Here is a 22,282-nt window from a genome sequence, read left to right on the forward strand (position 1 = left end):
CTTTGGGCCCTGCACACGAGGGGACCCTCTTGGCTCCCACCCGAGCTGGGTTTGGTGCCCGTGACCCCACGTTCCAGCTCTGCTGTGCTTTCTGACCTCATGGGCCCTCTTGTCCTGCCAAACTTCTGCTGCCAAACCCTGCTGTGGGAAACAATCCCCTTGCCAAGAGAACAGCCCCGGGCAGGATCTCTCAGCAAAGCGTATTTTATAAACGATTTGGCAAGACCAGGTGTTCTACCCAAAGACAGCACAGGGAATGGGACAAAAAGCCCCCGCTTACACATCCCCCAACCCCAGCTGCACATTCCCTGCCCTGCTCCCCAGCGCTTGGCACTGCAGGGGTTACAGACTCCCCAGGGCTGGCCTCAGTTTACCTGTCTCATTCATCTAATTAACAACCCTCTCACCTTATTGATTTATTTGAAATATGGATTCCTGGCTCTTTGGTTGCCCTTCCCCCTCGATTATCTTTTTAAACACAGTGATCAGTTTGGACTGTGAGCACCTTGGTGCCACCCTCGCCACCCTTGGCCACCGCCACCGCCACCCCAGTGACCACCACGGCTCCACCAACGAATTGGAATGATGGCACGGGGCGTGCGTGTGTCTCTGGGGTCCCTGTGGCCAGCTGTGTGTCCCACGGGTATGTGTCTGTGCTGGGGCACGTATCCCATGGCTGGCATGGCCAGGACAAGCACGTCTGCAGGATGGAGCTGCCCCAGCCTCCCTGCTCCTGTGCTGGCTCTGACTCGTGCCCATGACCCAGCCCGTCTGCACATCCCAGCAGTCTCTGTGACCCAGGCCATCCATGTCCCAGCCTATCTCTATGTCCCAGCCCACCCCCGTGTCCCAGTCCATCTCCATGTCTCAGCAGCCTCTGCGCCCCACCTGTCCTGGTTTTGGTAAAAACAAGTTTCTCTTTTAGTGAATTTTGCCTGTCAGCCAAAGCCTTCATGTCAGCTGCATTTTCCTGGAGAACCAGACACATGTTTTGGCAAACCCAGCAATGGAATGGAAACTTATTGACAAGCACAGATGGACATCTCGCGAGAGGGGCAACGAGAAACCGGTGACCAACTGTGTATAACATTCCGTTCACGTGAATACTTCATATAAAAGTGGGAGATCACGAGGATCTCGTCCCTTTTTCCCTTCCCTTTTGCCTTTTTCCTTCCCTTCTGCTCATGGCCGACATTAGGAGAGGACCTTGCTGGTCGTCCCTGCGAACGGAGGCCAGTGAGAGACTGAATCCAGCTCCGGTTGGCTGCAGAGTCTGATCCAGGACTTTGGGTGCTGGCTCTGCAGTTGCTCAGACTTACAAGATGGGTTTTGTATATTTGTATTATTTTCTCTGTTCTCATCAGTAGCATCAGTAAAACATCTTTAACTTTTCCAGCTCTCTCCCCTCTGTGCTTCTTCCCCTCCCGATCGCCTGTGCTGAGTGGGAAGGGGGGAGAGGGAGGGGCAAAAGGGGAAAGTGGGGGGCAGAGGAGGTTGACAACACATCTGCCAGGGTTTGATTGTCACCCCGCAATCTTAACCCTCGACAGGGACGGACATGGGGACAGAGGGACAGAGGGACGGATGGACGGACAGAGGAAGGGACAGAGGGACGGACACGGGGACAGAGGGACGGACAGATGGATGGACAGACTGACCGTTACATGGGGACACCGGGGACAGGCACATGGGGACACTGGGGACAGGCACATGGGGACACTGGGGACAGGGACATGGGGACACCAGGGACAGGGACATGGGGACACCAGGGTCTCTATGGGACACCCAGGGACAGTGGGGATAGTGGGGACACCAGGGACAGTGGGGACACCGGGGACAGCAGGGACACCCAGGGACAGTGGGGACACCGGGGACAGCAGGGACACCCAGGGACAGTGGGGACACCCAGGGCCACCAGGGATACTGGGGACACCAGGGACACTGGGGACAGTGGGGACAACAGGGAGAGCAGGGACACCCAGGGACACTGGGGAGAGCAGGGACAGTGGGGACAGGAGGGACACCCAGGGATGCTGGGGACAGTGGGGACAGCAGGGACAGCAGGGAGAGTGGGGACACTGGGGAGAGCAGGGACACCCAGGGACAGTGGGGACACCCAGGGACAGTGGGGAGAGCAGGGACAGCGGGGACAGTGGGGACACCCAGAGATACCCAGGGACACTGGGTACAGTGGGGACACCCAGGGACAGTGGGGACACCCAGGGACAGCAGGGAGAGCAGGGACAGCAGTGACACCCAGTGACAACAAAGGGACACCACAGGGATACGCAGGAGAGAACACAGGGACACCAGAGGACAGCGGGGGACACCACGGGGCCACTTGGGGACACCGGCAGACACTGGGGGAACACCACAGGGACACCTGGGGACACCAGGGTCACCTGGGGACACCACAGGACACACAGGGACTCCCAGGGACACCATGGGACACCCAGGGACAATGCGGGGACACCTTGGGGACACCTGGGGCCACTCACTGGGGTCCAGGCGCAGGGACTGCTGGGCCGGGTACCACTGGGGATCTGCAGGACAGAGGGGACAGTGGAGGTGGCACCGCGGGGACACGGATGGCGGGGACAAGGGGGGGTCCCCAGGATGTCACAGTGGGCCCTGAGGACAAGGGGGGGTCCCCATAGTGTCACAATGGGCCCTGGGGACAAACGGAGTCCCCATAGTGTCACAATGGGCCCTGGGGACAATGGGGGGTCCGGACGGTGTCACAATGGGCGCTGGAGACAAAGGGGGTCCCCAGGATGTCACAATGGCCCCTGGGGACAATGGGGGGTGCCCAGGATGTCAGAACGGGCCCTGAGGACAAGGTGGGGTCCCCATGGTGTCACAATGGGCCCTGGGGACAAAGGGGGATCCCCTGAAAGTCACAATGGGCCCTGGGGACAAAGCGGGTCCCCAGGATGTCACAATGGCCTCTGGGGACCATGGGGGGTCCTGGGATGTCACAATGGGCCCTGGAGACAAAGGGGGTCCCCAGGATGTCACAATGGGCCCTGGGAAAAAGGGGGGGTCTTGTGACATCACAATGGGCCCAGGGGACAAGGGGGGGTTCCCTAATTGTCACACTGGGCCCTGGGGACAAAGGGGGGGTCCCCATAGTGTCACAATGGGCCCTGGTGACAATGGGGGTCCCCATGGTGTCACAATGTGCCCTGGGGACAATGGGGGGTCCTGCGATGTCACAATGGGCCCTAGGGACAAAGGGTGGTCCCCAGGATGTCACAATGGGCCTTGGGGACAATGGGGGGTCCTGGGATGTCACAATGGGCCCTGGGGACAAAGGGGGCTCCCCAGGATGTCACAATGGGCCTTGGGGACAATGGGGGGTCCTGGGATGTCACAATGGGCCCTGGGGACAAAGGGGGCTCCCCAGGATGTCACAATGGGCCTTGGGGACAATGGGGGGTCCTGGGATGTCACGATGGGCCCTGGAGACAAAACGGGGGGTCACCATGGTGTCACAATGGGCGTGGGGACAAAGGAGGATCCCCTGAAAGTCACAATGGGCCCTGGGGACAATGGGGAGTCCTGGGAAGTCACAATGGGCCTTGGGGACAAAGGGGGCTCCCCAGGATGTCACAATGGGCCCTGGGGACAAAGGGGGCTCCCCAGGATGTAACAATGGGCTCTGGGGACAAAGAGGGGTTCCCCACGGGGCCACGATGGGCTCTGAGGACAAGGGTGTCCCCAGGATATCACATGGGTCCTGGGGACAATGAGGGGTCCTGGGATGTCACAATGGGCCCTGGGGACAATGGGGGGTCCTGCAAAGTCACAATGGCCCCTGGGGACAATGGAGGGTCCTGGGACGTCACAATGGACCCTGGGGACAAAGAGGGGTCCCCTGAATGTCACAATGGGCCCTGGGGACAAGGGGTGGTCCTGGGATGTCACAATGTGCCCTGAGGACAAAGAGGGGTCCCCTGAATGTCACAATGGGCCCTGGGGACAAAGGGGGGGTGCCCAGAATTTCACAATAGGCCCTGGAGACAAAGAGGGGTCCCCTGAATGTCACAATGGTCCTTGAGGACGAGCGGGGTCCCCACAGTGCCACAATGGGCCCTAGGGACAAACTGGGGTCCTGGGATGTCACAATGGGCCCTGGGGACAAAGGGGGTCCCCATGGTACAACAATGGGCCCTGGGGACAAATGAGGTCCCAAGGATATCACAATGGGCCCTGGGGACAAAGAGGGGTCCCCTAAATGTCATAATGGGCCCTGAGGACAAGCGGGATCCCCACAGTGTCACAATGGGCCCTGGGTACAATGGGAGGTCCTGCGATGTCACAATGGGCCCTGGGGACAAAGGGGGGTCCCCAGGATATCACAATGGGCTCTGGTGACAAAGGGGTCCCCACGGTGTCACAGTGGGCCCTGGAGACAAAGGGGGTCCGCAGGATGTCACAGTGAGCCCTAGGGACAATGGGTGGTCCTGGGATGACACAATGGGCCCCGTGACAAAGGGGTTCCCCAGGATGTCACAATGGGCCCTGGGGACAATGGGAGTCCCCAGGATTTCACAATGAGCCCTGGGGGCAAAGTGGGGTCCTGAGATGTCACAATGGGTCCCAGTGACAAAGGGGGTCCCCATGGTGCCACAATGGGCCCTGGGGACAAAGGAGGTCCCCAGGATGTCACAATGGGCCTTGGGGACAAGGGGGGTCCCGACGGTGTCACAATAGGCCCTGGGGACAAAGGGGGTTCCCCACAGTGTCACAATTGGCCCTGAGGACAAAAGGGGGTCCCCAGGATGTCACAATGGTCCCTGGGGACAATGAGGGGTCCTGGGACGTCACAATGGGCCCTAGAGACAAAGGGGGGATTCTTAGGATGACACAATAGGCCCTGGGGACAAGGAGGGGTCCCCTGAATTTCACAAAGGGCCCTGGGGACAATGGGGGTCCTGGGATGTCACAATGGGCCCCAGTGACAAATGGTGTCCCCATGGAGTCACAACGGGCCATGGGGACCAGAGGGCGTCCTGGGATGTCACAGTGGGCCCCAGTGACAAAGGGGGTCCCCAGGATGTCACAATGGTCCCTGGAAACAAAGGGGGTCCCCACAGTGTCAGAATGGGCCCTGGGGACAAAGAGGGGTCCTGGGACATTACAATGGGCCCTGGGGACAACAGGGGTTCCTGGGATGTCACAATGGGCCCTGGGGACAAAGGGGGTCCCTATGCAGTCACAATGGGCCCTGGGGACAAAGGGGGTCCCTAGGACGTCACAATCGGCCCTGGGGACAAGGGGGGGTCTCCTCAATGTCACAATGAGCCCTAAGAACAGAGGGGGGTCCCCAGGATGTCACAATGGGTCCTGGGGACTACGGGGGGTCCTAGGACGTCACAATGGGCCCTGGGGACAATGTGGGTTCCCTTGAAGGTCACAATGGGCCCTGGGGACAAAGGGGTTCCCCAGGATGTCACAATGGGCCCTGGGGACAAAGGGGGTACCCAGGATTTCACAATGAGCACTGGGGACAAACGGGGGTCCCAGGATGTCACAATGGGCCGTGGGGACAAGGCGGGGTACCCATGGTGTCACAATGGTCCCTGGGGACAATGAGGGGTCCTGGGACGTCACAATGGGCCCTATAGACAAGCGGGGATCATTAGGATGACACAATAGGCCCTGGGGACAAAGAGGGGTCCCCTGAATGTCACAAAGGGCCCTGGGGACAAGTTGGGTCCCCATGGTGTCACAATAAGCCCTGGGGACAAAGGAGGTCCCCATGGTGCCACAGTGGGCCCTGGGGACAAAGGGGGTCCTGGGACGTCACAATGGGCCCTGGAGACAAAGTGGGGTTCCCAGGATGTCACAATGGGGCCTGGGAACAAAGAGGGTCGTGGAATGTCACAATGAGCCCTGGGACAATTGGGGATCCCCAGGATGTTACAATGGGCCTTGGGGACAAAGATGGGTCACATGAATGTCACAATGTTCCCTGGGGACAAAGGGCGGTCCCCAGGATGTCACAATGGGCCCTGGGGACAATGGGGGTCCCCACGGTGTCAGAACGGGCCCTGGGGACAAAGTGGAATCCTGGAATGTCACAATGGTCCCCAGTGACAAAGGCGGTCCCATGGTGCCACAATGGGCCCTAGCGACAAAGGGGGTCCCCAGAATGTCACAATGGGCCCTGAGGACAAAGTGGGGTCCTGGGACATTACAATGGGCCCAGGGGACAGGGGGGTCCCCAGGATGTCACAATGGGCTCTGGGGACAATGGGGGTCCTAGGATGTCACAATGGGACCTGGGCACATAGTGGGTCCCCAGGATGTCACAATGGGCCCTGGGGACAAGCGGGGTCCCCAGGATGTCACAATGGGCACTGGGGAAAAGGGGGGTCCCCATGGTGCCACTATGGGCCTTGGGGACAAGGGGGTCCCCCGAATATCACAATGGGCCCTGGGGACAAAGTAAGGTCCTGGGCTGTCACAATGGGCCCTGAGGACAAGGGGGTTCCCCATGATGTCACAATGGGACCTGGGGACAAAGGGGGTCCCGGGATGTCACAATGGGGCCTGGGGACAAGGGGGGTCCCCAGGATGTCACAATGGGCCCTGGGGACAACGGGGGGTCCTGGGACGTCACAATGGGCCCTGGGGACAAAGGGGATCCCCATGGTGTCATAATGGGCCCTTGGCACAATGGGGGGTCCCCAGGATGTCACAATGGGGTCTTGGGACAAAGAAGGTCCCCAGGATGTCACAATGGGTCCTGGGGACCAGAGGGGGTCCTGGGATGTCACAATGGGTCTCAATGACAAAGGGGGTCCCCATATTGCCACAATGGGCCCTGGGGACAAACAGGGTCCCCAGGATGTCACAATGGGCCCTGGGGACAAGGGAGGTCCTCAGGATGTCAGAATGGGCCCTGGGGACAACGGGGGGTCCTGGGACGTTCACAATGGGCCCTGGGGACAAGGGGGTCCCCAGGATGTTCACAATGGGCCCTGGGGACAAAGGGGGTCCCCACGGTGTCACAATGGGCCCTGGGGACAAATTGGGGTCCTGGGATGTCACAATGGGCCCTGGTGACAATGGGGGGTGCCCATGGTGCCACAATAGGCCCAGGTGACAAAGGGGGTCCCCAGAATGTCACAATGGGCACTGGGGACAACGGGGGTCCCTAGGATGTCACAAAGGTCACTGGGGACGAGGGGCTCCCCAGGATGTCACAATGGGCCCTGGGGACAATGAGGGGTCCTGGGATGTCACAATGGGCTCCAGTGACAAATGGGGTCCCCATGGTGTCACAATGAGGCCTGCGGACAACAGGGGGTCCTGGGATGTCAAAATGGGTCTCCAGTGACAAGGGGGGTCCCTACGGTGTCACGATGGGCCCTGGGGACAAGGAGAGGGGTCCTGGGATGTCGCAATTGCCCATGGGGACAAAGGGATTCCCAAGGATGTCACAATGAGCCCTGGGGACAAAGGGGGTCCTCACAGTGTCACAATGGGCCCTGGGGACAAAGGAGGTCCCCACAGTGTCACAATGGGCCCAGGGGACAAAAGGGGGACTCCAGGATGTCACAATGGGCCCTGGGGTAAATGGGGGGTCCTGGGACGTTACAATGGGCCCTGGGGACAAACGGGATCCTGGGATGTCACAATGGGCCCTGGGGAAAAGGGGGGTCCCAGGATGTCACAATGGGCCCTGGGAACAACGGGGGCTCCTGGGATGTCACGATGGGCCGTGGGGATAAAGGAGGTCCCCATGGTGTCACAATGGGCCCTGGGGACACAGGGGGTCCCCAGGATGTCACAATGGGCCCTGGGGACAAAGGGGGTCCCCATGGTGCCACAATGGGCCTTGGGGACAATGGGGTCTCCCCAGGAGGTCACAATGGGCCCTGGGGACATGGGGTATCCCGACGGTGTCACAATGGGCCTTGGGGAAAAAGGGTGGTCCCCAGGATATCTCAGTGGGCCCTGGGGACAATGGGGGGTCCTGGGATGTCACAATGGGCCCCAGTGACAAATGGGGTCCCCATGGTGTCACCATGGGCCATGGGGACAAAGGGAGTCCACAGAATGCCACAACGGGTCCTGCGAACAAGTGGGGTCTCCACGGTGTCACAATGGGCCCTGGGGACAAAGTGGGGTCCCCAGGATGTCACAATGGGTCCTGGGCACAAGGGGGTTCCCGACGCTGTCACAATGGGCCCTGGGGACAAAGCGGGGTCCTGGGATGTCAAAATGGGCCCCAGTGACAAATCGGGTCCCCATGGTGTCACAATGGGCCCTGGGGACAAAGCGGGGTCCTGGGATGTCAAAATGGGCCCCAGTGACAAATCGGGTCCCCATGGTGTCACAATGGGCCCTGGGGACAAAGCGGGGTCCTGGGACATCACAATGGGCCCTGGGGACGAAGAGGGGTCCCCAGGATGTCACAATGTCCTCTGGGGACAAAGGGGGGGTCTCCACGGTGTCACAATGGGCCCAAGTGACAAAAGGGGTCCCCACGGTGCCACTATGGGCCCTGGGGACAAGGGGGTCCCCCGGATGTCACAAAGGGTCCTGGGGACAAAGAGGGTGCCCAAGGTGCCACAATGGGGCCTGGGGACAAAGGGTGTCCCCAGGATGTCTCAGTGGGCCTTGGGGACAATGGGGGTGCCCACGGTGTCACAATGGGCCCTGGGGACAAGGGGGGGTCCCCAGAATGTCACAATGGGGCCTGGGGAAAACGAGGGGTCCTGGGACGTCACAATGAGCCCTGGGGACAAAGGGGGGTCCCCATGATGTCACAATGGGCCCTGGTAACAATGGGGGGTCCTGGGATTTCACAATGGGCCCCAGGGACAAATGTGGTGCCCATGGTGTCTACAATGGTCCCTGGGGACAAAGTGGGGTCCTGGGACGTCACAATGGGCACTGGGGACAAAGGGGGTCTCCATGGTGCCACAATGGGCCCCAGTGACAAAAGGGGTCCCCATGGTGCCACAGTGAGCCCTGGGGACAAAGGGGGTGCCCAGGATGTCACAATGGGCCCTGGGGACAATGAGGGGTCCTGGGACGTCACAATGGGCCCTGGGGACAATGGGGAGTCCCTTGAATGTCACAGTGGGTCCTGGGAACAAAGGATGGCCCCCAGGATGTCACAATGGACCCTGGGGACAATGGCGGGTCCTGGGATGTCACAATGGGCCCTGGGGACAAAGGGGGTCCCCACGGTGCCACGACGGACCATGGGGACAATAGGGTCCCCAGGGTGTCACAATGGGCCCTGGGGACAAAGGGGGTCCTCATGGTGCCACAATGGGCCCTTGGGACAAAAGGGGTCCCCAGGATGTCACAATGGGCTCTGGGGACAATGGGGGGTCCTGGGATGTCTCAATGTGCTCTGGGGACAAAGGGGGGGTCCCCACGGTGTCACAATGGGCCCAAGTGACAAGAGGGGTCCCCACGGTGCCACTATAGGCCCTGGGGACAAGGGGGTTCCCCGGATGTCACAATGGGCCCTGGGAACAATGTGGGGTGCCCATAGTGTCACAATGGGTCCGCAGTGACAAGGGGGGCCCCACCCTGTCACAATGGGCCCTGGGGACAAAAAGGGTCCCCAGGATGTCACAATGGGCCCTGGGGAAAAGGGGGGTCCCCTGAATGTAAGAATGGGCCCTGGGGACAAAGGGGTCCCCACGGTGTCACAATGGGCCCTAGGGACAAAGTGGGGTCCTGGGATGACACAATGGGCCCCAGTGACAAAGGGATCCCCAGGATGTCACAATGGGCCCTGGGGACAAAGGGGGTACCCAGGATTTCACAATGAGCACTGGGGACAAACGGGGGTCCCAGGATGTCACAATGGGCCGTGGGGACAAGGCGGGGTACCCATGGTGTCACAATGGTCCCTGGGGACAATGAGGGGTCCTGGGACGTCACAATGGGCCCTATAGACAAGGGGGGATCATTAGGATGACACAATAGGCCCTGGGGACAAAGAGGGGTCCCCTGAATGTCACAAAGGGCCCTGGGGACAAGGGGGGTCCCCATGGTGTCACAATAAGCCCTGGGGACAAAGGAGGTCCCCATGGTGCCACAATGGGCCCTGGGGACAAAGGGGGTCCGGGGACGTCACAATGGGCCCTGGGGACAAGGGGGTCCCCAAGATGTCACAATGGGCCCTGGGGATAACGGGGGGTCCTGGGACGTCACAATGGGCCCTGGGGACTATGGGGGGTCCTCATGGTGTCGCAACGTCTCCCCAGTGACAAGGGGGTCATCATGGTGTTACAATGGGCCTTGGGGACAAAGATGGGTCACATGAATGTCACAATGTTCCCTGGGGACAAAGGGCGGTCCCCAGGATGTCACAATGGGCCCTGGGGACAATGGGGGTCCCCACGGTGTCAGAACGGGCCCTGGGGACAAAGTGGAATCCTGGAATGTCACAATGGTCCCCAGTGACAAAGGCGGTCCCATGGTGCCACAATGGGCCCTGGCGACAAAGGGGGTCCCCAGAATGTCACAATGGGCCCTGAGGACATCAGTCATTTAAGTGCTGAAGTCGGAAGCCCAAAGCTCCCTTCAGCTGGTCCCTTCTACAGCCAGAGGGCATTTCAACCCACCCCAAACCTGCACATCCATCTGGAACTACTCATCCCTCCCCGCTGACCACAAGAGGCTGGAAAGTAACTAAGCTTCTCAAAGCCATGGGCAATGGTTCTGGAATCCATCCAAAACTAACAAGGAATTAAGGAATGGCCTAAGGTCACCCACTTTACTCAGGGCACACATGTGCTGTGTCATTTTTAGGTAGGAGACTGCATTCTGCCCACCAGAGCTAGAGGAACACAGCTCCGCAGCCTCTTGTAGCATCGGGACAAGCTTCAAGTCCCACAGGACAGCAACTGCACTTACTTGGAAGATATTGGAGAAGTCTCTCAAGTTGAAAATGTAGTGGAACTTGATGGCTGTTGGAAGGAATGTAGCGGCTACTTTCTGGTGCAGTCCCAGGGCAAGGGCAATCAGCTGCTGAGCTGATTTTTGCACAGCCCCCGAGAAATTTCCACTTGTCAGGTGCTGCGTTAAAATGGTGCTATAGATCCTGGACAAGGCATCCTGCCCAGGGATGGACAGCGCGAAGACACAGAAGTGACGCTGAGGGAGAGAAAGGAAGGCATGGAAAGGTCAGAGAGGTAGAAAAACACCTTTCAAGCAAAATGCCCTTGGGGATTTGCTGTGATAATCTCATCTAGGCTCCCTTTCCCATGAAATGCTGGACCAGATGATCTTTTGAGGTCCCTTCCAACCTGGGTTGTTCTATGATTCTCTGATTTGCAGTCCACCTGAACAAGGTTATTTCCCTCTCCCAGTTTGCCAGCAGAGCTCAGGTGGGAAGTGACATCACTCTGCTCACTAAACCAGGGATTTTCAACTGCATCTCACCAATGCTACACTGGAAGTGCAGTCCATTGAAGAGCCAAAGGGCTCTGAAGGTCCCACCGACCTCTGACAAAGCCCAGTCACTGTCTCTATTAAGAGCAGCCCCTGGAAGGTGCCATCTCCCAGAGGACCTCTTTACTAATTTGGAACTTGCAAAGTTGCCCATGGGACACTTCATTTTAACTCCACACCTTGCTGAAGAGGAGCCAGGGTCCAAGCTGACTCTGGTCATTAGGTTTCTCCATGATGAAATGAATTTTGCTCACTGCTACCCAGTCCCTCCATCGGTTGGCAGCTCCCAAAAATCAAAGTCTAATGTTTAAGATCTCTTCCCAAATCTTCTGTTATCAGCAGCGCTTGAACTGCTTTTTGTTTGGCTTGGGGTTTTTTTGTTCGGTTAGGTTTTTGGGGGGATTTGGTTGGTTGGTTGGTTTTGGTGTTGTTTTGTTGGTTTTGTTTGGTTGCTTGGTTTGGGGTTTGTTGGGGTTTTTGTTGTTGTTGTGCTTTGGTGTGGCTTGGGTTTTTTTTTAGTTTTGTCTGTTTTCTTCGTTTGGGTTTCTCCCCCACACCTCTTTTTACTGACAGCTGCATCAGACAATTCTGGAAAGCAGGCGGCGTTAATGCACCATGCTTCAGAGCTAAATACGAGCTAAATGAAGGCAAAATCTGCCTGTATGGACCAGAAGGTTGTCCTGAAAGTAGGTGTTAAGCTGGCTGGCAACTTTTGACTTCCTCCTCTGACGGAGCTGCAGAATGCGAGGAAAAACAAACAAGGGAATAAGGGACCCAGTTCGGTGCTTCACTATTAGGAATCACAGTCACTCGACAGATTCGTGCCATTTGTACTGATAAAACAACAGCAGGATCTGCCAGTGGTTGTCCTCTAACCTCACGTTTAAATGATCCACCCCAAAATAAACCCAGCGATGCACCTGCCGTTGTGCAGGGCTTTACCTGCAGCCGAGGGTTGATGGTGAAGCTCCCCACCGTCGGGTTCACGCACGACACACACTGCACGTTCGTGATCTCCTTCAGCGACAGCTTGGTCCGGTCGTACCTTCGGGCAAAACACAAGCAGCAGCACAGTGACCACGGCCACTGCCTCTCTCAGTACGTGTCCCTGGGCTGCCAGAGGCCGCTTGTCTTCAGGGGGTCAAATTCTGCGTCTTGCCAAGATGAGGCCCAGGCCCAGGTTGCCGGCCTATCTGTACACGGCCTGGCACACGCGAGTCCTGCTCCTGGTGGAAATCCTTCAGCTTCAACAACCTGTAGCTAATATTTCTATCAGTAATAAGCACTGAGCAAAGCCCCTGGGCCATACTCTTCACTTGCATGGAAATGGCAGAAAACAGCAGGAGTGTCTCTGGTTTGATCCCAACCCGGGACAGGGTGTGAGAGACTACAAGGGTGACTCTCAAACACTGTGGCAAACCCAGCCCTGCAACACCCAGTCATGGGAGACGGGCCATCGTGAGCAGGTGAATGGTGATTTACATGTCAAGGCCGAGGTGACAGCCACAGACAAAGGCTGGGTGACACAGGCAGTGCTGTGTTGAAGGACACGCAGCCTGTGCGCTGACAGGCCCGACACGGTGTCAAGGCCCAGGCTGAGAGACCCTCCGGGCCTCCCCCATCTTCCACAATCACCCCCAGTGACGCCTGCACAAAAGCCCAGGTGATCCCGAGGGCTATAAACCCTATAAAACCTGTGCCAGCACGGGCAGGGTGCCACCCTGGGGACCCTTCCACCCACCGGGCTGACCACGGGAACCGAACCACACACCACAGGGTGCTGAACCCTGACTACAGACCCAAGCATTCCTGCATAGGAACTGGGCCTGAGACTACAAACCCCTCAAACACACCACGGAGCCCTAAGGGTGGTGAGACCTTTCCTTTCCCTTTCCTTTTCCTTCCCTTCCCATTTCCTTCCCCCTTCCTTTCCCCTTCTTTTCTTCCTCTCTCTTTCCTTCCTATATTCCTATTTCTTTGCCTTCCTTTTTGTGAGTAATACAGTAACATAAGGTTTAGAGCCCCACTTGTGCCACAAAACTCTTTCATGTGAATCTTTTCGCTGCTAAACTGTTTATCGATTGAGCTTAAGTAACATAAATCCTTCTGCCACTGAGTCATTTGCCAATTGGACCAAGCTACAAAAAATAAAGGTCTTTTGTTTGTGGACCTTCAGGATTGTATGTACTTTTTTCCAACCCAGGGGACTGACAAATCTCAGTCACACTTCCCCCAACCATAGCGCCAGGTGGGACATGACAAGGGTCAGCAGGCTGCTGCTGCCGGGGGAGGACAGGGAGTCCTGGGCTCCCTGGTTTAAGAAGGACAAGGAATTACTGGAGAGAGTCCAGCGGTGGCTACAAAGATGCTAAGGGATCTGGAGCACCTTTCTTGTGACAAGAAACTGAGAGAGCTGGGGCTGTTGAGCTGGAGAAGAGAAGCTGAGAGGGATCTGATCAATGGGATCAATATCTCAGGGTGGCTGTCAGAGGATGGACCAGACTCTGTTCAGTGGTGCCCAACGCCAGGGTGAGGGGCAACGGGCACAGACTGAAACACAGGAGGCTCCATCTGAACATGAGCAGAAACTTGTTTGCTGGGAGGTGCCAGAGCCTGGCCCAGGCTGCCCAGAGCGGGTGTGGAGGAATTGAAAACCATTCCAGTGGTTAAAATTCAGACAGTCAAGAAAACACACCTTCAATGAAAATAAAGAAATAATGGGAAGGGTTATTAGAATGGAGTCGTGAGACAGGTAAACTGAGCCTTGGCAGCTAGGAAGTGTCAGGTAGTCTGTAAACCCTGCCGTACCCAACCAACGGGGAACTGGGGAGGGAATTTGCAGTTGGGATTAGGGGTGGATATAAGCAGTGGCTTTTTGCCCTGTTTTGTGTGCCTACCTTTAGGTGGAACACCCGACCTTGCAAAATCGTTAATAAAATATGCTTTGCTGAGAGATCCTACCTGAGCCTATTATATTGGTGAGATGATAACTTCCTGCATGCAATACAGTGCCCAGTGGGCACTGCTGAGCACATGGGCAGAAGGCCTCGATGTGTCTGGGAGGGGACCCATGGCATGCTGCATCCGCCCGCACCTCGCTGCATCCCCTGTACGTTGCTGCATCCCCCCGCACCTCGCTGCATCCCCTGTACGTTGCTGCATCCGCCCGCACCTTGCTGCATCCCCTGTACGTTGCTGCATCCGCCCGCACCTCGCTGCATCCCCTGTACGTTGCTGCATCCCCCCGCACCTCGCTGCATCCCCTGTACGTTGCTGCATCCCCCCGCACCTCGCTGCATCCCCTGTACGTTGCTGCATCCGCCCGCACCTCGCTGCATCCCCTGTACGTTGCTGCATCCGCCCGCACCTCGCTGCATCCCCTGTACGTTGCTGCATCCGCCCGCACCTCGCTGCATCCCCTGTACGTTGCTGCATCCCCCCGCACCTCGCTGCATCCGCCCGCACCTCGCTGCATCCCCTGTACGTTGCTGCATCCGCCCGCACCTCGCTGCATCCCCTGTACGTTGCTGCATCCCCCCGCACCTCGCTGCATCCCCTGTACGTTGCTGCATCCGCCCGCACCTCGCTGCATCCCCTGCACGTTGCTGCATCCCCCCGCACCTCGCTGCATCCCCTGTACGTTGCTGCATCCCCCCGCACCTCGCTGCATCCCCTGTACGTTGCTGCATCCGCCCGCACCTCGCTGCATCCCCTGTACGTTGCTGCATCCCCCCGCACCTCGCTGCATCCCCTGTACGTTGCTGCATCCCCCCGCACCTCGCTGCATCCCCTGTACGTTGCTGCATCCCACCGCACCTCGCTGCATCCCCTGTACGTTGCTGCATCCCCCCGCACCTCGCTGCATCCCCTGTACGTTGCTGCATCCGCCCGCACCTCGCTGCATCCCCTGTACGTTGCTGCATCCGCCCGCACCTCGCTGCATCCCCTGTACGTTGCTGCATCCCACCGCACCTCGCTGCATCCCCTGTACGTTGCTGCATCCGCCCGCACCTCGCTGCATCCCCTGTACGTTGCTGCATCCCACCGCACCTCGCTGCATCCCCTGTACGTTGCTGCATCCCCCCGCACCTCGCTGCATCCCCTGTACGTTGCTGCATCCCACCGCACCTCGCTGCATCCCCTGTACGCTGCTGCATCCCACCGCACCTCGCTGCATCCCCTGTACGTTGCTGCATCCCACCGCACCTCGCTGCATCCCCCTATGCCTCACTCCATCCCCCACACCTCGTTGCATCCCTCTGCGCCTCACTGCATCCCCCTACTCCTCGCTGCAGCCCCTTGTGCCTCCAACGCTCCCTCGCAGCTCCCTCACCCTCTATCTGCCTGACTTCCCTGACACCCACAGCCCAAGATTTCTGCCTCCGCTCCACTGTCTCTGTTCCTCGGAAGCTTTTGGCAGAGCTCAGGCATGCACACAGCTGAGGAGAGTGGAAATTGCAATGCGTCCCTGCCCTGTATTCCCTGTGGAGAGATGCAAATATTCATGTCCCACACAGAGCTGCTGGCTAAAGTGTAAAACACACCCATCTCCTTCCAAAACAGTCACTGCTTTTCCTTCAAATCACCTCTGCCTAGATAATGGTTGTTTGCTGCTGCCTGACAGAAGACAATGTTAGGTGCTCACAGCAGGGGGGTTCACCCCAGCTGAGGCCAAATCCACAGCCGCCTCTGCTCTCAGCGTCGCGGGGCAGCAAGGCCGAGCATCGCGCTCCCCTCGCAGGCTTTGCACTGGGACCACAGTCACAAGCCACAGCAAGAGCAGAGCAAAGCTCCTCTCAACCCAGCTATGAGTAAGCAATCAAGCGGTATTAAAGAAGCGATGGACAACGTCCTCGGACACACGGTGTGAACTGTGGGGTTGTCCTGTGCAGGGACAGGAGCTGGACTCGATGATCCTTGCGGGTCCCTTCCAGCTCAGGACGTTTTGTGATTCTAAGTGAATTTGTTTGCTGGGGACAGGGGAAGCCCTGAGGGTGCTCAACTCTCAGTTCACCCAGAGCCTCCCAACCAGCTCTAGCCCAGCAGTATGCAATGGGAAGAGGGACCCACGCTTTGAGATTCTCTCAAACCCACTCCCCAGCACTGGAGCTGAACAAAAAGGTCTCCGACAACCAAGCCCAAGCAGGCTCCTACCAGTGGCCGTAGTCCAGGTGCTGCCGGATCAGCGTATGGGGCTGCACTGTCCCGTAAGCGTCCACCTCGGGCATGTTGAGATCATCAATGAAGTACACGAGCTTCTTGGTACCTGGAGGGCCATAATTCCTACCAGCCTTTTTCTCCAGAGGTTTCTCAAGCATACCTGTAGGGAGGCAGAGGTGCAAAGCTCATCTACTGGGAGAGCAACTGCTGCAAAATAAAAATGATTTCTCAGCCCAGCTCAATGCTGTGCTGTGTGTAGCTACAGCGGCCCCTCAAGGAGCTGAGATGTCCCCCAGCTGCAGCTGTATGAGGAGCAGCTGAGGGGCCTGGGGGTTCAGCTGGAGAACAGGAGCTGAGGGGAGACCTTCTGATCTCTGAACTGCCTGGAAGGAGCTTGGAGCCAGGGGGGTCGGGCTCTGCTCCCCAGGAACAAGCGCCAGGAGCAGAGGAAATGGTCTCAAGTTGCACCAGGGGAGGCTGAGGCTGGATCTGGGGAACAATTTCTTCCCCAAAGGGCTGTGGGGCATTGGAACAGGCTGCCCAGGGCAGTGCTGGAGTCACCAGCCCTGGAGGGTTGGACAGACGTGGAGATGAGGTTCTCAGGGACTAGAGTGCTAGAGCTGGGTTACGGTTGGACTCGATGATCCTGAAGGTCTCTTCCAACCAAACTGATTCTATGATTCTACAGTGCAGCTGGGAGCCCTGCAGGGACCCTTGGTCAGCACTTTGGTTTGACTTAAATCAGAAAGCTCTCAACTCTTCCTTCCAAACAAAAATACAACAAACTTCGTCTGCTACAAAACATGTCTACCTCAGAGCAAACAAGAGCTTTTCATGCAAGATAAAGCCTTTTGAATCTCTTCTGCATAATTTTTTAAACGCAATCTTGCTTGCAGAGGTGGCTGTGCCAGAGCAGTGAGCATCCCCTGCTGCCTGCCCCGGCGATGCGGCAACTGCAGCGTGGCCAGGGCAGCAGGCACTGGGCGCTGCGATGGAGAAAGGGAGATGGATGCTGTGGGCACAGAAGCCCACGAGCAAAGCTGCTGGTTTTGTGAATATATGCATCTTTTACCCTGTTAGACAAAAATAGGCGATCTCAGGGCCAAATTCCTGGACATCTTCAGAACAACCAACATGACACTTTTATTTAAATGCATCAAATAATCATAAGTTCCCTGATCTTCTCACCAGCGTTACCCAACCCTCCAGATAATGTGACAAGACTTAATTCCAACACGAGCTGTCAAATTACCACCTAGTTTCAAGTAGGGTCACGCACACGCAAAGGAAAGCACGGAGAGAACAGTTTCGCATTTCAAAGCCTTGGAAGACTTTAATTTGTTTTAGCAGAAGGCTGGGGTCATATGTTGCTCTAGCTCATAAAACGTGGGGAATATTTATAATCCTGGGCTGATATTTAATAAAAATCACCCCACGTCGCTGCACATCATGTTCTATAGGTTATTGATTCCTCTGATTGCAGCCCAGGCAACCTTTACTGTCTCAGTAAGTGGAAAAGCAAACGGAAGCAACGCTCCTCTGCCCAGACCCCGGGTGGGTTTTCTGCCCTGTGCTTACTCGAAGAATTTGTTTCATTAGCAGTTTTGGGTTGGCAACAGACCTATAAGGTGCTATAAAGCAGCACACGGTAAGTAGCAATTCTTTGTAATTAGGGAAGACTGGCAAATGTAAACGGGACTGGGAGTTTTTTTAAGCCATTTATTATCACGTGCAAAAGTTGTTAAGGAAGATTTATATTCTGTTGGTTTGTTTCAGATCACAGACCTTTCAAAACGCTGGGTTTTTCCTGCTTGGGTGCACTGCAGACAGCTCGCCTTGCTCACCACTCAAAACGCAGCTGATTTCTTGTCACAGACAGTTGCTGCACAAAGGAATGGATTGTGCTACGAAAAATGATGAATCTGTCCTCAGCGGAGCCTCTCTCCCCGTTCAATAAAACCACAATATTTGAAATTGCTGGTAGCAAGTTAAATTAAGTGTTTCAAATAAGCATTTAATTTAAATTTAATTAGTCCCTAATTAACATATAAAATCAGCCCTTTTTGAGGTTAAACAAGTACGCAAGAGATGCATCACACTGAAATGCAATTACTGGGGATCAAGTGACATGTGCGTGGAAGTGGTATTTTAATTCAAAGCCGTATCTCACAATAATAATAAGGGGCGGTGTGTCTGTGAGATCCTGACACATACTCAAACCAGCACCTCAAAGAAACAGTCTGGACACCTCGTACCTTCTGGTTGGTGAGCAAGGGAGAGGGAAAAAAAGAACCCAAACAAAAAAAACCACAAGATTTATTGCAATTTCTCTGAATGACAGAAGTCAGGGCTACATCTGATGGAGGGGCAGAGGCCCAAGAGGGCACGAAGCAGAGCGAGGCCCAGGGCAAATGCCACAGAATGTGGTATTTAGTCACAATAAACTACAGAAAATCCCCAAACTGGCCCCAGGTTCAGGCAGAGAGAGTGTTGGGCTCCTTTTAACCCCTGTGCACATGGCGCTTCTGGAAGCCACAGGATGCAGGGATGGGTTGAACAACAACTCTGCTTCCCCTAAGGGCTGCATCTTATACATCTCTGCAGCAACAGGCACCTTGTCTAAGGAACTACTGGAACTCAGGTTAGGATCTTTTTTAAGTAAGAAAAAATCCAAAATTACTTTGTGCCCATGTTTTACAAATTTAAAGATGTGCCTGCTGGGGAAAAGAATAAAGCAGCCAAGTGACAAACTACACAAAAAGGGACAAATTAACTCTAAAAAATGAGCAGCAGGGATCCAGGCCAAGCAGTATAAATCATGCTTCTCAATGCAAATCTCACCACCACATCTTCATCCACACACAAGACAACTTGCTCCTCTGTGCAGGGGAAGAAAATCACTAACTCAGCCCACAGCTCATGACCAGGGACACGGTGCCAGGTCTGCCTGTACAAATAACACCTGCACACACTCGCCCATCCAGCTGGAGACAAACGGCTGCACATTCACAGAATCACAGGATCCCAGGCTGGTTGGGCTGAAGGGCCCTCTGCAGATCCCCAGTCCAACCCCCCTGCTCACGCAGGGTCACAGAGCAGATCACACAGGTGGGTCCAGGCGGGTTTCAATGTCTCACAGAAGGAGACTCCACACCCGCTCTGGGCAGCCTGGGCCAGGCTCTGGCACCTCCCAGCAAACAAGTTTCTGCTCATGTTCAGATGGAGCCTCCTGTGTTTCAGTCTGTGCCCGCTGCCCCTCACCCTGGCGTTGGGCACCACTGAACAGACTCTGGTCCATCCTCTGACACCCACCCTGAGATATTGATCCCATTGATCAGATCCCTCTCAGCTTCTCTTCTCCAGCTCAACAGCCCCAGAGCTCTCAGTCTCTCCCCATAAGAAAGAATCTCTAGGTCCCTCAGCATCTTTGTCCCCCACCCAGGCAGCTGGACAGAGAGACAGACAGACAGACAGACAGACAGACAGACAGCCAGACAGCTCAGCCCATTTAGCAGCTCAAGGACATTTTGCAGAGACCCCAACACAGGGAAAAAAGCAAAGGGGCACCTGGGAGGGAGGAGGGAGACTGCAGCCATCACACACTAGCAAGACCCAAAACCCTTCAGACCTGCCCCAGAAAGCTGCCGTGACTCCACGACACAGCCCCAGGTGACACAGCGTGGGCTGAGCCTGTGCTGTCACCTCTGCGAGTGGATCAGTCCCACAGGGCAACTTTAAACTCTGACACCTTCCTTAAAACATCTGCAGTGCCGGGAGCCCAGCAGAGCACAGACAGGGGCTGTGATGCTCATGGCCGTGAGCGTGTTCGCCCCAGGGCCACCTGGCCAGGAAAAACCCACATGGTGAAGGTTAAAACCTTGGTCTCACTGGTGCTGGTCCTGTAGAGGGAGTAAAGGGATTTCAGGACACTTGGGTCAGACCAAACTCCATAAAGGAAGTTATTTTGGTTTACAGTGACCCACAGCTGTTGTTCAACTCAAAACAAGCAAGGTTGTTTCATTCCTGATTAATAAATACATGTAGAAAATTATCCTCTCTCTTTAGGTCAACTGAAAGTGAAAATACCATTCCAAAATGAGTCACTTTTCAACAATTCCCTCTTTCTCTTCATCTGTGAAAAGACTACACAGCAGAACTGACCTTATCCTGGTCTCAAACTTCATCTTTCACTGATGTGCCAAAATCCTCATCAAAGATATTCTCATGGGCTTCCCCAGGTCAGAGCCTCCCAGGGTCAGCAGCCGTGTCCCCTGGGGCGGTGGGATGTGGCACCCGCTCCGTGGGAGCACACGGGGCTGCATCAGGATGCGGGGGACAGCCCAGGAACCAGCAGCACCTGCACATCCCCATTAGCACTGTCCTCACTGACAACTGGGATGCAATTCCCATCATTGCACTCTGAGGACAGCTTAGATCCCAGCCAAGCAACCCATTCTATTCAGCACGGGCTTAAATTCAAGCGTATTAAAGACACACCTCAAGTCAAGTACGAGCTGTGTGCTGTAGAGAACAGCAGCAGATTTAAGTGTGTGCTTTGCACAGCCCTGAACCAGAGTCGTGGTGTTCAGAATTCAATCCCTCATGTTGGGAAATGCCATTTTCCATAAAACCAGGAGCCTGCGGACCAGTGAGTTTCACAGTGGGATTTAAGAGTCAGTGGGTGCCAGTGCAGTGCCCACAGTGCACACCCAGCTCCAAACCCCGACGGACACCCCAGGAATTTGGTGACCTGCCAGGCAGAAGTCCCACATCTCAGCCATTGTCTTACCTTGCAGCATGGCAGAGGTGGTGTAGTAGTTAAACGGGACCTTCTTCACCACATAGGCGTCTGTATCCAGTGAGCAGAGCTTGTCCCCCACCAGCACAGACTTCCCCGTGCCGGCGTTGCCCACCAGCATCACGGGGCGCCGGCGCTCCAGGAGCCTGTCCATGAAGTACCGCACATGGACCGTCTCGGTGGTGGGCACCAGGCAAGCCTGAGAGGGGCAAAACGAGCAGGTAAGTGTACCCATCTGTGGCACCACCCCACTGCCATGTTCTGAGGAGACATCAAACTGGGAGAGCCAGGAATGAGTGCGGTGACCTGAGTTTCTAGATGGCGCTAGGAAGGGAACAATACACTGCTACCAACCATTCAAGTCAAACTATCTGTACAGACGAAACAATGACAGCGGGATGCTGAGAGCAACATCTGGATCTCCCCGCAAACACACATTTTGCTAAAATGGTAACAATTTTTACAAGTCATCTGCTCACTGTGGCACCTCTAAAAGGAAAGAAAGGCATAGCTGGCAAACGCAATTCACTACCTGCAGCAACTCTCATTTTTCGTCCAAATCATATAAACAACCCTATTTTCAGCCACGCAGAATGACGAGATGGTGTCTCAGGGACTTTGTCACTACGTTGTCCCACATCCTGCTTCTCTCTGCAGGCCAAACGCACCTCCATCCCGCACCCTGGGCACACCAGCCCTGGCTCAGAGGTGTCTCTGAGCCTGCGCCTCATGTACATCACTCAGCTCTGGAAGATGGATGGAGGATGAGTCTTCACAGTCAAAGTACAGTAAAGAAAGATGGGTAATTGAGTTGTACTTCATAAAGAATGTGTCAAGGGTTTTGATTGTGGGGTGACAATACAACCATGGCAGATGTGTTGTTAGCCCCCT

General features: G+C 56.1%; 1 pseudogene; it reads right to left on the reverse strand.

Moving 5' to 3' along the window:
* Positions 1-826: 826 nt before the first annotated feature.
* Positions 827-22,282, reverse strand: part of LOC139826163 (dynein axonemal heavy chain 9-like) — a 68,794-nt pseudogene continuing 47,338 nt past the window's right edge.

The sequence above is a fragment of the Patagioenas fasciata genome, chromosome 35, assembly GCF_037038585.1.
Source record: "Patagioenas fasciata isolate bPatFas1 chromosome 35, bPatFas1.hap1, whole genome shotgun sequence".
NCBI lineage: Eukaryota > Metazoa > Chordata > Aves > Columbiformes > Columbidae > Patagioenas > Patagioenas fasciata.